Source organism: Tympanuchus pallidicinctus, unplaced genomic scaffold (assembly GCF_026119805.1).
Source record: "Tympanuchus pallidicinctus isolate F22 unplaced genomic scaffold, pur_lepc_1.0 scaffold1, whole genome shotgun sequence".
NCBI classification, from domain to species: Eukaryota; Metazoa; Chordata; class Aves; order Galliformes; family Phasianidae; genus Tympanuchus; species Tympanuchus pallidicinctus.
The window spans coordinates 73325219-73342033 of record NW_026294618.1 but is presented as its reverse complement, the minus strand read 5'-3'; the positions used below and the strand labels follow the sequence as shown (position 1 = coordinate 73342033).

The 16815-nt window shown below is 36.4% G+C and overlaps 1 protein-coding gene across 2 annotated transcripts in view; it reads right to left on the bottom strand.

The window, feature by feature from the left end:
• Positions 1–16815, bottom strand: part of CHRM3 (cholinergic receptor muscarinic 3) — a 256051-nt gene that overhangs the window by 194483 nt on the left and 44753 nt on the right. The gene's annotated exons all lie outside the window — the stretch shown is intronic.

The following is a 16815-nucleotide window of genomic DNA, read 5'->3' as shown; positions in this document are numbered from 1 at the left end:
AATAACACTGTTTGATAGAAAAAAATCTCAGTTACGAAACAATGGTTTTCGACATAGTCACCACTATTAGTTAATTTGCATGGAAGAGCTGATGAAGACACTTCATTTCTGTGGTGTGACAGCTGTGCACGAAGGTCCAGAACATAACTTGGCTTCCACTGTCACCACAGCTGAATAATACACCACACACTCCTCACTGTGCTAACATCTACTCTTTCGTCTCCACAATCGTTCAGCTGCATTGATGAATATCAATGGGTACAATGTTTTCCACATGGAGGAATTCTATTCCAAATCTTTGCTTCATACACACTTCAATGTCAGGCACTATTCTATCAGATTGTCTCTCCACTGCCATCTGTTGCATGGCAAAAAATGCAATGGAATATTGGTGGGAAGGTTCCAACCTCCAAGCACCAACATCCACCTCTGATGTCATGGGGCAACGTAATAAATTAGAAGGCACTGCTTTCAGAGCAGTCCTTGTATAAATGAGCAATGAAATTTGCCACTGGCTAACCCACCCACCAACAATACAACTTCTTGCTGACTGATGATCCAGTAGCAGCACAATATCTCACAACCCACTGACTGACATCCAGTTAGTCTCCAAGAAGTGGGCCAACTCCAGCTTTGTGGCCTTCTGTAGGATTCCACATGATATGGAATCATAGAATCATAGAATCACAAGGCTGGAAATGACCTATAAGATCATCTAATCCAACCGTTTTCTCATTACCACTGCTACCACAAGCACTAAACCGTATCTCGCAGCTCCTCATGCAGACACCGCTTGAACACTGCCAGGGATGGCAACTCCATGAACTCTCTGGGCAGCCATTCCACTGCCTGACCACTCTCTGAGAGAAAAAGCTTTTCCTCATGTCTAACCTAAACCTCCTCTGATACAACTTGCGGCCATTTCCCCAAGTCCTGTTCGCTGCCTGGGTGAAGAGGCCAAAACTGTCTTCACCCCAACCTCCCTTCAGGAAGTTGTAGAACGCAATGAGGTCTCCCCTGAGCCTCCTCTTCTCCAGACTATACAATCCCTAAACAATTTGGAAGGGGAATAAGCCCTTCAGGCCCATTTTCTTGGCTCCACCCTGTCCCCTCACCCTGCCAACATGCCATAACAGCTGCATTTATTTCCTGCTGAGCAGCCCCAGACGTACATCCATCACACAGGATCAACTGAAAAATTGGTGAACTAGTAACACTGTCTCAGCTGAAACTAGGACAGTGCTGGAGGAATAGGAAAAAATTATTCTAAGAGGTATAATTCCAGAAAAAAAGGCACATGACACAATAATTCCCAACACATGTTTATACTGACATTGTCTGTTCCTGATGTGGATATTTGCGTGTTCAGATCTTGGAAAAAACTCAAATCCTTAAGTCACACAAGCCCACAAGTGAGCAAAACCACATCCCAAAGAAGATTCATAAAGCTGACCTGGACAGGAGCACACTGACTGAATATGCTGAAGCTAATAGGAATTTTTAAACTCTTACAGTCTACTGGAAAATGTTCTTGTAGTCACATCTGGATGATAAATGTTTTTCAGAAGATCCAGAATGCCCACTTGCAAACCAGGGAAAAGAGAAACTCATTGCACAGAGCTGGATTTCACTGACACTGTGTAGCTGGGCCAGCACGCTGTGGGGTGTTGTGCCAATCCAGTGATGGGGGAGGAAGGAGAGAAGGCGCCCATCTTGTCTTCTGTCAAGACAAAATGGAGGCTTTCCATTTCTTTCATTATTGGAACAAAACCACAGTTGCTTTCCTAAATGTGATACTTTTTGTTTTCAACAAGCTCCAGTAATAGCCCATTACCATGTTTTTAACACTAGTCAGTTCCAATCATCTGGAAGCCATACATCACATGAGACGTATGCCTTGAAATGGCAAGGCTGCTGATTCATTTCTAATCCACAACACTGGGAATTCACATCCTCTCTTAACGGTAGCTCATCCCCCTTTTTCTCCTTCCCTGCACTTTCTAAAAAAGCTTAAATTAATTCTCCATTTGGTATGTGTTGAGGATAACAAAGAAGCATTTTTCAATTGCTCTTATAAATCACAGGGAAAGAGAAATGCTTGATCCATCTTCTTATGGACTTCTTTCACACAGACATGGAAATTAAACATTCACTGGTAATTTGACTGCTCAAGTTGTGTGTAATTCACAACTAATCAAACACTAACAAAGAAGGCTGAACATATACATCACTTCTCAACCAGTATAAATTGGTGGAAAACAAGCACCAGTTTCCACCTTCCAATTTCAGATAAAAAGTAAATTTTATTTTAGGATAGTTTAAAAGAATGCACTTACTACACCTATAATTTTAAATGATAGTAATTACAACAATTACAACTATTATGCTTATGCATACGATTGTGAAGTTAATAAACAAAACCAACAACTTAATTCTTTTTAGAGCTCTTTGCCATGTAGAGGGAATACCTCAAAGCTGAGCAGTAGGACAATGCAGTAAGAATCAAAAGGTAAGTGTCTAACAAGAAAAAGTAATTTAGAAAATGAATTTTAAAAAAATCAAAGCTTAAAAAAAAACAAAACACAATTCATTGTGTTTTCTGCTTTAGCTGCCTTGAAAATGATTATAAACCAGATTTAAGATTTCAAGCCTTTTATAATCCAGTTCATGTAAATACCTACCTTGTGTAGGAAAGAGAATGGGATAAACTGCACTGGTACAGATCTGAAATTGGTTTCATTTCCTCTGAGAAGAAACCAGCTCATGCTTGTCAAAACCAGGTACAGAATCACCAAGCACTAAGCAGGGACCAATAGGGAATTTGTATTAAACCACATCAGTGATCAGAAACAAACACTCATGTATACACAGCCTCAGACAGATAAAAACACACACTGAAGCACAGCAAAATTATTTTTTCATGAGAATGAGGCGAATGCTAAAGCCATGAAAGAAATAATAATATTCTTTTGTTTCTTTAAGAAACTTATTTACATAAAATCAATTAGGTTCATTATTTTCTTTTAGTTACATCTAAAGAGGAGCTAGATGCCTGGCCCTGCATCCATTGTGAAAAAGAGAAAAACTGAAAATACTGTGTCACAAAATCCTCCACATGATTGCTTTTGTGGAGCAAAGCATCAGATGGGAATAAAGCAAATCAGTTAACATCAGAAATGATAAATGGCAGCTTTTAGTAATTCTATTCTTATTTTACTTGTATTAAAATACATAGGAATTACATACATAACCTGGATAGGGTCTGTTTTTAGCTTTTTGTATGTTACTGTGTTTTATTGATTTAGAATTGTGCACACACAGACCCTGCCTACTGTCAGTGATGAGCAGGCATCTAAAAATTGTTATTCATCAATCCAACAAAGCAGCCAAATTTCTAAAATAGCTGGGGTACTGACAGCTGCCTTGATCCTCAGCAAGGTTGCTAGTTAGTAAGTTTTAGAATGTAAACAATTATTTTAAACCATCTCATCTTGCTAAGTTGAAGTGGTCTTCCTTGAGGGAAAAAAGCAGAGCTGACTAAGTTCTGAGGTTCAAGCAAGGCAATGCCAGCTCTTTGAGCACTCCCATGGGGAAATGTATCAAACATCAAAGTCGACTGTTGATGAGTTTGCCCCATCCTTTGAACTTGCTTCTGTTTTTCTTAACTTTGTGCCCTCTCAGCTTTGACAACCTACTGTAATTATTGTTTCATGAAATTGATAGCATTGCAATTAGTGCTCGGCTTGACAGTTTATTAATCAGAGCAAAGTACTCTTCTGTAAATCTCTACTACGTTCACGTTTGTGATTCAATGACCTTTGTGTCTCCTCTGATAACTTGTATTGTACAGTTTTTCTAGAAGCTTAACAGTTTAAATTTCATAGAGAATGGGCTTAACTCCATACTTAAGGGTAAATTCATAAGAAATAATTACGCCTGGCACCTGGACAATTAGAGTCCTTCTACTGTTTCAGAACACGTCACAATTTATGATCCACCTTTGTCTGAACTGCAATTTGGAAGAAAGGACTCAATTATCAAGCTTTTAAAAGTATCTATATTAATTTAAGCAGAGCAAAGACAAAACACTAAACAGTATTACCATAGTTGTTCACAATAGCAAGGATATGGAAGATGGGCCATGATTTAAAGTCTAACACGTAACATTCTTTTGAACAACTTAACATTTTTTTAAAAATAAATGTTATTTTAAACATGAGAGCATCTTAAAGGTAGAAATGTAAAAAAAAAAAAAAAAAAAAAAAAAAAAAAGAAAGCTTTACTGCTTTGAGCTCATTGATAAAAGCACTAAAAATACTGTTTTCCCCTTCTTCCATCCACACCCCCCCCCTCCCCCCCACATCATTATATGCTTCCACTGTCTTCTGATGAACTTTAGGACTTGAATTGTCCTTTTGGTAGGCAGGAAAACATGGATGGATGCTGCTATCCACCATACCACAGTAAATGAAGAACCTACCACAAGAGAAACCATTCTGTCAGCTTTCCTTCTGAGTGATGTTAGGTGCCATATTCAAAAAGAAAAGTTTTTTGGAATTGAACAGCTTTAGAGATCAACTATGAAAAACTGTATTCCCTACTAAACTCATTAGTTTTAAAATTAAGTCAGATGAGTAATATCCTAAGGCTAGATGAAATAAACATCATCATAATTTTTAAGTCAACAACTCAAAGGAATTTTATTTCAAAGAAGCATTTCCACATCAGCTCAGCCCCTACCATTCTGATCAAGGGAAGCTCCACCTGGCCACAGCAGCACTAAAGCTAAATTTAACTTCATCGAAACTGACCTTGGGAAGATAAAACTTGCTGAGGTACATACACCAAGCAATGCCAAGCCTGATTTTAAACATCACTTAATCACCCTGATTAAGGTGAATATTTCAATGGCTCTGGACCTGTTAATATAAATTTGCACTTTCAGTAAAACAAATATTTCAAGAATTTTCCTCTCTCCCTCCAAAAGAGCTTGATCACTATAAATTCCTTAAATTTTAAAAATGATAGTCTTTAGACGAACAGTTATATAAAAAGGGACAATAATTTCCTTCCATCGGTTCCCACAGCACTTCCCACCCAAATTACCCTTACACTTAGCACAAACTGAAGTATCCTCTTAAATGAGTTAAAGTAAAAATATTTTTTATCTTATGTATAGACGCTATCTCTCATTAATAGTCCTGTTTATACTCAGCCAGCTAGTCTAATTAAGTGGTAAGCCATTATGAAAGTAGAAAGCTGAAAGAGATTCTGCAGAAACGCATAGAGAAATATTATGCAGAAGAGCAGTAAAGAAAGTAAAAGGGTGATATATGAGACGCTGACTGGCAGGAGATTTTGGCATAAGAGCATCTCACTTGCTAATGATATAATTCAAGTTATCTGGATGCATCAAAGAGAAGCAGAAGCTGGTGTCTAAAATGATGAAGCTATTGAAACCATAATAAAGAAGTGCACTTATGAGCAGAACCTTCAGATAGTATTATGTTATAGCTATAAATTAACATGGCTTTAATTCAACATTTGGAAAGACAGACTTATGCTCTGCAATCCTTTTCAGGGCCCGCCTTAAGCCATAAGCATCTTCATTGTTTATCTTCTCAGAGGATAAACACACAGTAATGCTATTGGGCACTTCCACATTAAGCATGAGAGTTGTCAATGTTTCTCTGAGACAATCTTCAGGTTTCTTATAAATGATTATGTGGTATTGAGTGAGCGTGTGAATACCAAACTTCCACACCACTTTTAGGGAAGCAACTATCTTGCTTTAATTTTCATTTTTTTCTTCTATTTGCTGTCAAGCTAGAATACAGGGCTCCTGCTTACTCCTCAGTACACTGAAAAGACTTTAAACATCTTTTCCTATAGTTTTCCAAGCCAATGTTTTGTGTCACTGTCAGAGAGAAAACTGTGCCTACCGCAATGTTATAATGTGAAGGATCATCAAACTTCCTCTGTTCCTTCAGAAATCCTGCCCCTGAACAGTCCTTGGCCACAAAGAAAGAAGGAAATTTTGCTCCAGCTATAGGGAATATGTTGTTCACTGCCACACGTACCATCACAGAGCATGTAAGTATCTGCACAAGGCTTCATTGAGTAGAGAATTTTTCCAGCACCTGAACAGCAAATTATTAGATAGGTGTGAATATCTTCTTCAGGATGATAGTTTGAATCCTTGGTCACTTGGCTCAAGTTCCAGATAATCCAGGATTAATTAAAACTATGAAAATAAATTTTAAATTCCATATAATATAATAAAAAGTTCTGTAGTTTTACCCAGTCAAATATATATATATTTACACTTTGCCTAAGAAGATTTAATAGTTGTAGAACTATTTATTTGAATTTCCCTCAGTAGTCATAGTAAATCTCCTCTTACAGATGAAGAAATCTCCTTTGACAGCCATCCTCTCAGCAGTCTTTTAAACTAGTCAAGAAGATGCATTTGAACGCAGAATTTGAAGTAAATATCAAAAACACAAAGGGAAGAAAACAGGAATGTTAGAGCTACCAAGGAGGGAGGGTGGGAGGAAACAGTTGTTTGATTCTGTCTTACTTTCAGGCACGCAATACTGTTGCATCTTTTAAAAATCCACAGATGTATTTAGGCATACTCTTAATGCAATTACTTTCTAATGATGGCAGAAAAATACAGAGAACATCATTTTGAATGTCTTTACTGATCTTTAATTATTTCTCACAGAATGGAACTGGAAAACATCCTGAACTGTGCAGAAAGCCAAAAGCCTAAGCTCACTGAAATTGAATCAGAAGTGCCAGGTCAGTAATGTGAAGAAGGCAGTTTAGTTAATATTAGTGCAACACTGTAATTAGCACTGCTGAGAAGCGAAATTTAACCTGAGCAGAGCACAAATCTGACAGGGCTACACTACTTATTCACATTTAACTCAATTATTGTCTCACGGCAGAACACAGTGCATACAGATGTACTAGGAAGGAGGACCATTAGAAACAGTGTTGTTCTTGTGTATCTTTGGGGAAAAAAACAAAGTCAGCTACTAATATTTATGTAGCAGTGTTCACGTCACACTTCTGTTTCATATGTAAGTTGCTTTGCATTCACAAAGTTAGACTTTTCCAGCCATTTGAGCCATTTTCTGTGAAACACACAGATATTTTCTATCATAATGATGGCTGGATTTCTCATTGGACTTATGGTATTTCTAAGGAATCAGAAACAGTGGTCTAGAAATAGTGATTTTTTTTTTTTTTTTTTTTCTCTCCATCATTATTGCCTATTCAGTAATAAAACAACAAAAATAGATTTCCCCTTTTTTTCCCCCCTCAAATTTCGCTTTTGTTTGTCTGAAGAATGCCACAGCTCCTGACACTGTCACATTCTCTGAATTCTGTTTCTCCAACCCAGTTATTTAAAACAAAATATTTAGGCTCAACTAATTTCCACTTTTCTGTTTCTGCTTCCATTTTCTGTTTGTCTTCAGAAAATTTATAACTAGTTTTAAATATTGTGCATGTCTATATGCTGGGCTTCTCATACACTGTAGTTTAGCATGATCTCAGGTGTCAAATAATAAAGTTACAGAGGTAAATAATACATCAAAGCAAGGAAGTAGTATTAAGATGAAAGGCAAAGAAGAAATATGTTTAATATCATATTTGGAAGTTCACTAGGAAATTAAATTCAGAAGACATCACATACAGATGAAATCCTATTTGGAAGGCAAGGTCAGTGGCGAGGACATTCCCTGTTTTACTTTGCAGAAGTATGCACCATTGTGAATATATGCACAGAGATTAAGACACAAATAATGCTGAGAAGAAAGATAACAAAACAACAACAACAACAACAACAACGACTACTTCTAAGCAACGGTAGAAGTACTATTTCAGGATTCAGGTTTGTTCCATGGGAGAGTGCTGGCAACTAAGTTATGTGTGTACTGAATGAGAAAGCTTTGAACTCTCGAAGGAAGCAGCTGAGGAAGGAAGCACTGCCAGGCCACAGCCCCTGCTCTCCCCTCCAGTCCCACGCAGCATTAATCTACCTTTGGGACAGCCCTACAGCTGGCTCCTCACAGGCACTGACAAGGTACCAGGCCACAGTGCTTTGAAGTGGAGATGGAACTGAGCTCCCTCAGCTCCACTCTCAGCAAATGGTACCACTCCAAAAAGCACTCTTTTGATAGCTCACAATTTCACAGCTTCTAGAGATGTGCTAACAAATAGCAACACTTCAAATCTTTTTCTCTTAAGAACAGCGGCAATGTATTAAACCAAAAAGCAAAGAGTCTTAACTGAGAGCACGAAGCCAAAACACCAAAATGAGTTTGAAAACCATCTTGTTTGAACATTTTTTCTGACATTTGAAAAGAGTGAAAATAAAAGTAACTTGTACAAGAAAGACAAAGAAATCTAAGCATGATTGAGTACTATTAGGAAAAAAAATAAATGGCAAGTTAGACAAGTTTGGCGATAAACATAACTGAGTCAGGAAAAAAACTGCTGTTATGATGTATCTGAAGGACAAACTCTTTGAAAATAATGAAGGTGATACATAGTAGGACTAAATATCACAGATTCCACAGAGCATGCCACTCCACATCTCTCCTTGTACACGTGTCCTTTTTCTAAATGAAATTCAGCTTTATTTATGTGCCAAGAAGATACTGACTGTGATCAAGGCAGGAGGGAAACAAGAGGTACAGCAAATCCTTGCATTCCTTTGTCCTCCCTGTCTACAGCTCCCAATAAGGAAACAAAATTTTAAGAAAAGAAATGAACAACTGTTAACTATATCTAACTAGTGAAAGTCTGTCCAATCAGAAACAATCATTTGTTGGCATGAATATTTGACAAGAACATTTATTTCTTGACAAGTCTTTCCCCAAAGTAAATTTCTCAGGAGCAATGTCCATGAGAGACCAGGACAAGAAGTCAAAACACATGGGAAAAATGTAACAGCACGTACATATGTCCAAGGAAAGTGCCACCTTCAGTGCAACTGCTAAAGACATCCAGGAAAACAGAGCCATACACAAATCTGGTGCAAATGTGGGTATCTCTGCACACCAGATTTCTTGTGTATTGTTATGTTCCTAAAATAAATTATTCTATTTTGCCTACATTTCCTCAAGAAAATAAGAAAAAAACATTTTTGAAGGGGAAAACAAGCAAAAAAAAAAATCCTGCATTCAAAAAAATTTAGACACAATGCTGCAGAAAGCACTTCAGAGGGATAAGCATATGAAGGGTAAAATGAGATAGCTATTAGCCCTCTTCCTTAAAAAATAAACTTCACACATTTGAGAAGAAAAAAACGTGGAAGCCAAAGAGGATGTTTACAGTAGCTGCTAAGCTAAATGGGAGCTGCAGAATCTTTTAATACATAGTGTTGATTTAGTTTCTTGCTGCGGTTAGAAAAAATGCAACTGTTATTTTTATATTTGAATGGCACTTTTTTCAGTTTCTTGTCTCAAACATAAAGAAAAAAGAAGTCCAATGTTCTATGGCTAAAATTTGTACCTTTTGAGGGAAAATGTATCAACAGCTCAAACAGCATCATCTACAGCTTCCTTCTCCTTTGTACTTCTGTGGATCAACAGCAAGTTGATCAGCTCACATTTGAAGAACATCTAAGAATTAACATTTTCTGAAATAAGTCCCATGATAAAGAGAATGCAAATAATGTTATTTCAGACAGTGAAGGTGAAATGTAACTTTGAGCCCAATTTCTTCATATACAACGTGCACAGACTAACAAACCACACATAATTAGCATGTTTATATTCAGATTTAAGCTCAGTTTCTAGTAGTGCTCTAATACTTGTGACTCAACTTCACTGTCACACATGCTCTTCACAACATAGTAATCCCCTCAAAATAGATAGATATACTGCCATATTTACACCCAAATTCATATAGTCTAAGCCATTCTGCAAGTGTGCCTGCTAACATATTTAAATCAGTGCTAGATTATCACAAACATCTTTGATCAGTGATAAATCTTAATGACAAAATTAGTTCTGCCATAGCATATAAATATTGTATGCATTGTAGTTTCATTTCTATGTTGAAAACACAGTTTGGGCAGGTAAAAAAAAATAATTATTTGATGAAGACAGGAAAAAGAAATCTTTTTCTATTTTTCTAAGAGAAAAGAAGAAACTGTTCTCATTTTTGGCTGTGGTACCTCTTTCAGAACAAAAATATTGTGTCCACTCCAGCTGTCTCAAGGAATGTATCCACATGCAGCAGTCCAAATTTTTATTATTGTAGTCTAAATACTATGCTTCCTTTTTCTTTTTTCTTTTTCCCCCTGAGATTCTGAAGTTTCTGACAGTCATTTGCCTTTAAGCACTTTGTGCTTTGTTTCTAGGCATTATCTACTGCACTGATGTTGCCACCACAACTCTGAAACTTCACGTTTGAACTCAGGACACACAATATTTTAAATGCTACTTAAGTAATAATTACTATTATTATTAAGTTACCTGCTCTACTACAGATAATTTTCCTAAATCTGAATGTAAGAAGAATTAGACTATGTGGCTTACAGCAAATCCCTGCTTAAATTATGGATGGACTCAGTGCTCCATGTGCAATAACACCCATCCTTCCTCAAGGTAGCCTCATGGCTCAAGGAATGCAAGGTAGCCGCATTGTCTCATGCATGAGGCTGTTTATTGACAAAAAGCTTAGGACTGCAAAATTTCTTAAGGAAATAGCAAATCCAGCTGAGGTGAAAATGTGGGGACACGGTCCTGCAGCGCCTGTCTGCAGAACACCAAGGTGGGTGGTCCCAGCACCTCTGGGTCTGGCTTTCCTCCATGGGCATGCAGATGGCAAGAACTGGGCAGGCACCAGCCCCACCCATACCAGGGTTTCCGGGAACCCTGGTAGGAAAATTAAACTAAGGTCTAGTAGACCCTAAACAAGGCTGAAATAAAAAGTAAGAAACTCTCTGGGGACAAAGAGGAGGGTGGAGAAAAAAAAAGAAAAAAAAAAAAAAAGACAATATATTCAATAATTCCCCTTTCAATGTCCTAGTCTGCTTGCTAACTCAGGTGACAGGAGACACATGTCCCAGCAGCTCTATAAAGGCTTCCCCCTCCCTGCCTGCTCCCCAAAAATATTTTTATTCCCACTCTCTGCAAAGAAATAACAAGAACACCATTTGCAGAAATTAAGAGAACAGACATTAAAAACACCTAAATTCCCTACAGTCCAGCAGTCCCCACACTGTCCCAGGGAGGAAATATCTTTCAGGCAGAGGAAGGAACCGAGCCCAAGTTACAGAACTATTTTATAAAGATGACAATTACTTCATCTGCGGCAGTTTTCTTAACACATCCTTCCTTTTCTGTTGCTTTTTTTGTAACCAAAGGACAGTTATTCACATCAGCTTTATAAAGGCCCTTCTGAAATATGATTAGTTTTCTTAAAGAGACAAAGACTCGGTCATAGTTGGGGAAAGTAGAAGCGTCAGCTGAAGGGCAAACACCAGGCTTTGTTGGTTGCTTAACATCAGAATAATCAACACGGACTTAAAATATGGCCCTTGTCTGTCATTTGTTTTCTTATCAGCTCTATCATACATTAATCCCCATACTTTCATGAATGATTGTAAAACTCCTTTTATTATAAATAGAGGAAAAGTATTACTTATTTGCAGATTACCCTTTACTGGTTATTAGGCACTTACAGCTGCCAACTTGATTACTCACTACAGCGAGTATTTTTCTTTCTGACTAAAAGCAAAATCCATAGTGAAATAAACTGTTGAAAACCTTGTTAATGAAAGGTAAAGGCTGCCAGTAACGGTGTAGGTGCTTTCCAATATCTCAGCTAGTGAAAAGAGGAAAATATATAAAAAGGAAAATTTACAACCAGAAAACCATTCAGTACTACCTACTTTGAATAATACCATAATGACCATAATGCTCATAATCATCTAAAATCATCCACTGAGCTAAATCTTTCGAGGACACCAGATATCTGTCAGGGAGGATGGTTTCCACTGAGTAAACTTCAATGTGGAGAAAGTTATGTTTCATTTCTATTTAGTAACATAAATACAACTGGTTGGAGAAACAAAAGGGTAATTTTGGATTTATGGTAACAAAAATATTTGGTGGCTTAAATCACAAAGGAAAATAAAACAGTTTTAGTTTTAAGCTATTAAAACTTCTGAATTGCATGGGCAGTCACTGGAATTAACTAGGAGAAAAAAAAATAACAATCTTGTCTTCCCACAGATCCCAATCTACATTTTAAACAAGAGAGATAGAGAGAAAAGAGAGAGAATAGCATGGGAAGTAGAGGATTCTCACCTTGATCAATGAAAGAGGTAAACCAGGTGTGCTGAAAAAGAGCAGGATACGGAAGCTAAAAGAGAATGTGCATGCAAGAAAGAACCTCCTGCATCTGATGTTCCTGCTTGATATAAAACAGAAGATTTTTAAAGTCTCAATTATCCTCTGCACAGCTGTCATTTCCTTTCAGTGTATTTTAACTGGGAAGACAACTGGTGCACTTTACGCTATCACGCTGTTTATAAGAGTTTTCTCCTTTAGTAACCTGCTCACAATCATATGCCAAAGTGCAAATCATCTACTCTTACAGAAATGACCTGGAAGATGTCATCTACCCTCTCAGCTTTTTATTCTCTCTCTCAGTAAATTGGTAGATACTCGACTGCTATATAGATAGAAAGATGCTGCCAAGATTTCAACGTCTGCATCATTAGCACTTGCAATGTGCTTAAATATTTCTCTGAAATCTTTATTATACCTTGCATCATTAAGAAACAATAACACAAGTACAGTTTAACAGAGAGAAAGCATCAGGGTTACTCACTCAGAAACAAAAGGTAGATCTGTTTTGCTTTATGATTTCACATAACAGAAGCCAAATTTATCTGGTTCATTACAAACAAGTGCACAATAAAGCTGTAAAACTAAATGAATAATTAATGCAGACTAACCATGTTATCATTACCCAAGTTGATGGCATTCAAATAAAACTACCTGCAGTGGATAGCATATTTAGTAAATTAACATGTTAAGTATTGTATTTCTTGCAATGCTGCATGCTTTAAGAATTTCTGCATGCTTTAAGAAGATCTATATTCTATTCTTACTACATAAAACCTGAACAACATGACACAGTGAAACAATGCAATCACTAACCTTTCATATCATATACAAAGAAATTTTTAAAACTTTAATGTTTTAGTTTAAAGATCTAAATCAAAGGACGAATATACAGTGGGAACCAGAAAAACATTAAGAAAAGTCAATTTTTTGTGCTTCTGGAAAATTATATGAAGGTAAAAATCCTCTCATCTTTGTGCTAGTCTTTCTCCTCATGAGAAGTTTAGCTTACTGTTTCCTTATAAATGATTTCAAGAATCCATTACAAGAAATCTAACATGGTAAAACAAAGAGTAGCAATGAGCTGAGCAAGCTTTTACATACTTCAGCCTTGACCTGCAGCATCCCTGACACTCCAACCAACCAAAGCAGGAAAGGGCAATTATTCTATGTTATGCTTTATTCCGGAATAGAAATTCAAGGAAAGACTGGGGTAAGACTGCCAAAAAAAAAAAAAAAAAAAAAAAAGAAAAATCATTTCTGCCTCACAACAGACTTGACTGCAGGTTTTAAAGGCAGAAGATTCAGTACATTAATTTACTCAGTCAGCAAAACTTTCCAATGGCAACAAAAAGGACGATGACAAGGTTATTAGAATTGCAAATACAAATAAGAGCTGTGTAGCTTACACAGCAGCAACAGTATCTTAGAGCAGTTTGTGCACCAATGACAGCCACTCAAAAAGGGAAAAAAGTTTTGTAAAAGACATTCAATGAGATATATCAATTGCTCACACTGCTTTAAAACAAACATAATCAGAAGAGGAACCTAGGAGAAATCCATACTAAAATTACAAGGAACGCATGAGGGAAGAAAAGTATTTAAATCTGACCAAGGAAAATGAAGAAATGCATGGAAAGATACTTTTCTATTGTTAATGCCATCAAAAACTCTTAGCAGATAAAAGAGCAGGACATGGAATAGAATACTTTAAGGTTAAGAAACAGAGATGCTTTGCAAAAAAAAAAAAAAAAAGTCAAATGGAACATTGCCCTTTTTTTCTTAGAAAAGTGTACTTTTAGAAAGGTATACGGCTAAAAATCTGCTTGATCCTATCAAAAATTTCATACAGTAATCAATTTAAGAAAGTTGTATGAAAAAGACAACTAGAAAGTAAGATAGGAACTTTAGCAAGCTAAGGAAGAAAGGAATAAAACTTTCCCTCTTAGTTAATGGAAGGTATGAATAAAGTTATCTGTTATGCTTTCCTCCTGAAAACTTGTGAAAAACTATATACAGAATACAATTAATTGAGAAAATGCATTGTTATCATAGAGTTTCCTTTATGCAGATGTGAAAATGGATTAGATGGTGGATATTTTATCTTTGAAAATGTGATCATTTTTATGGCTGATTTTAAGAGTAAACTATTTCTGCTAAAAAGGAGTACATTAAACAACAAAGAACATGGAATTAAAGTAATCTTTGCAATTATGGACATAAGAAGTACATAGAGGCTACTGTGCATACAAGTTGAAAAACCTTGGACATGTGATCCTGCCCTCTTTTGTTGCTAGATTTTAAATATTTTACAAGAACTGGTCAAGAAATACTCTATCACTTGGATTGCCTATTAATTTAAAAACAGGTTTTTAACAGCTATTAAACAACTGAAAAAAATAAAGTGTTATAAAATGGAAGTGGTGTAGTTCTTTTCCAATGAATTGATCTCTACATTTCTGCCATGACCTCTGTACCTAGTATCACTGTTATTACAGCTTGAGTCCTAATAAGATTTGTAATCTCCCAATAATATTATTATTATAAATAATGGGAAATATACAAATTAAAGGAAGATAAACAAATAAAATAAAATAAACAAATTAAATATATAATAAACAAATTAAATAAAATAAACAAATTAAAATAAAATAAAATAAAATAAACAAATTAAAGACGAGCTGTGGACCACTGACTATTGGTATTCCTTTTCTAAATAAAAACACTGTGGCTACAAAAATTTAGTCAACTTTCTGTAGCAGCTCTACTGGAACTAAATGTCATAAGAATCACTCAATTGCTTAACTCTTGAGAGCTTCTAACCAACATTTTCTGATAACAAAAACTGTAAATATTAACAAATTTAAATGATTGGTTGAATTCTGACTATTAATATTGGTTAGGTTGAATGTAATGCCAAATGAATGAAAATATTTGCTTATTTCAAGGTGCACTTACACTTGCTCATAATGCTAACAAGCTAATACTAAATCCTCTGTAGAAGTATCTGAAAAAGTTTCTGAAGAGATATAACATCAAGCAAAACATGAATATGATGGCAAATAATGACTTTTGGAGAACGTTTATCTGTGTTTACAATTTAGAAATCCTATAGACCAAGTAAATTTGCACAGTAAGAATTATCCATTCTCAAAGCTTACAAAGTGTTTCTTCAATATTTTAAAAACCATTCACCCAGCTTCATGTCATTAAAAAAAAAAAAAAATCAGAATGATAGAATTGTTTGGGGTGAAAGGAATCTTAAATATCATCTACAAGAATTGCTCCAAAAGTAATGCCTCCTTTTTATTATGTTGGCCATTGACATCAGAGGTAGATGGTAGTGGTACGGCAGGAGAGGCTGAACTTTCCCATCAGCATTCCATTACACCTTATAGCTGTGTAACAGATATCAACAGATGGGCAGTCTGACTAAATTGGCATCTAACATGGAACCTAATATGAAGCAAAGGTATGTCATTGAATTCTTCCACGCAGGAAACATTATACTCTTTGACATCCATGGATGCTTGCTGAAGGTTTCTGAAGACTACACAGTGAGGTGGTAGATGGTGCATTTCAGCAGTGACGACAGTAATGTGAAAAACAAGCCACATTCTGGAGGGCAATGCAGATTTTTACAAGAGTGGCATGCAGGCTCTTACTTATTGCTGGCAAAAAAGCACAGCTAATAGTGGTGATTACATTGAAAAATAGTGTTTTGCAGCTGAGAATTTCCTCTATCAAATAATGTTATTGTGTTCTTTTTATCTTTTGTAGTTGCCATGGAAATAAATAGGAGGCATTTACTTCTGGGTTGCAAATGCACACTGTTGGCTCACGCCCAGCTTTTCATCGACCAGGATCTCCAAGTCTTTCTCTGCAGGGCTGCTTTCATTGAGTTCTTTGACTAGTCTGGGCACATATCTGGGTTTGCCCTGAATCAAGTACAACCTCATTCAACCATGTTGAACCTCATTATATTGTCATGGGCCCACTTTTCAAACCTCCAGGTCCTTCTGTTGTATCAACTGCATCACTCATCTTCTTGTTGTCACCAAACTTGTCAAGGGTGTACTAAATCCACTGTCTATGTCACTGATAAAGATATTGAAAAGCACTGGTCTCAAGATAGACCACTGGGGAACACCACTCGTGTCCAGCCTTCATCCAGACAAGAGCTGTTTACCACAACCCTCTATGACCATCCAATCAATACTTTATCCACCAAATAGTGCATCCTTTAAATCCATATTTCTCCAATTTAGAGATGAGAATGTGGTACTGAACCATGCTGAAGGCCTTGAACAGGTTGCTAACATCAGTTGCCCTTTCTTTGTCTACTAATGCCACCACTCCATCAAATAAATGTTTGTTTAAAAAAAAAAACAAACAACTAGAGTATGGGCTGATTACAACTGACAAAGTACAGAGTTCT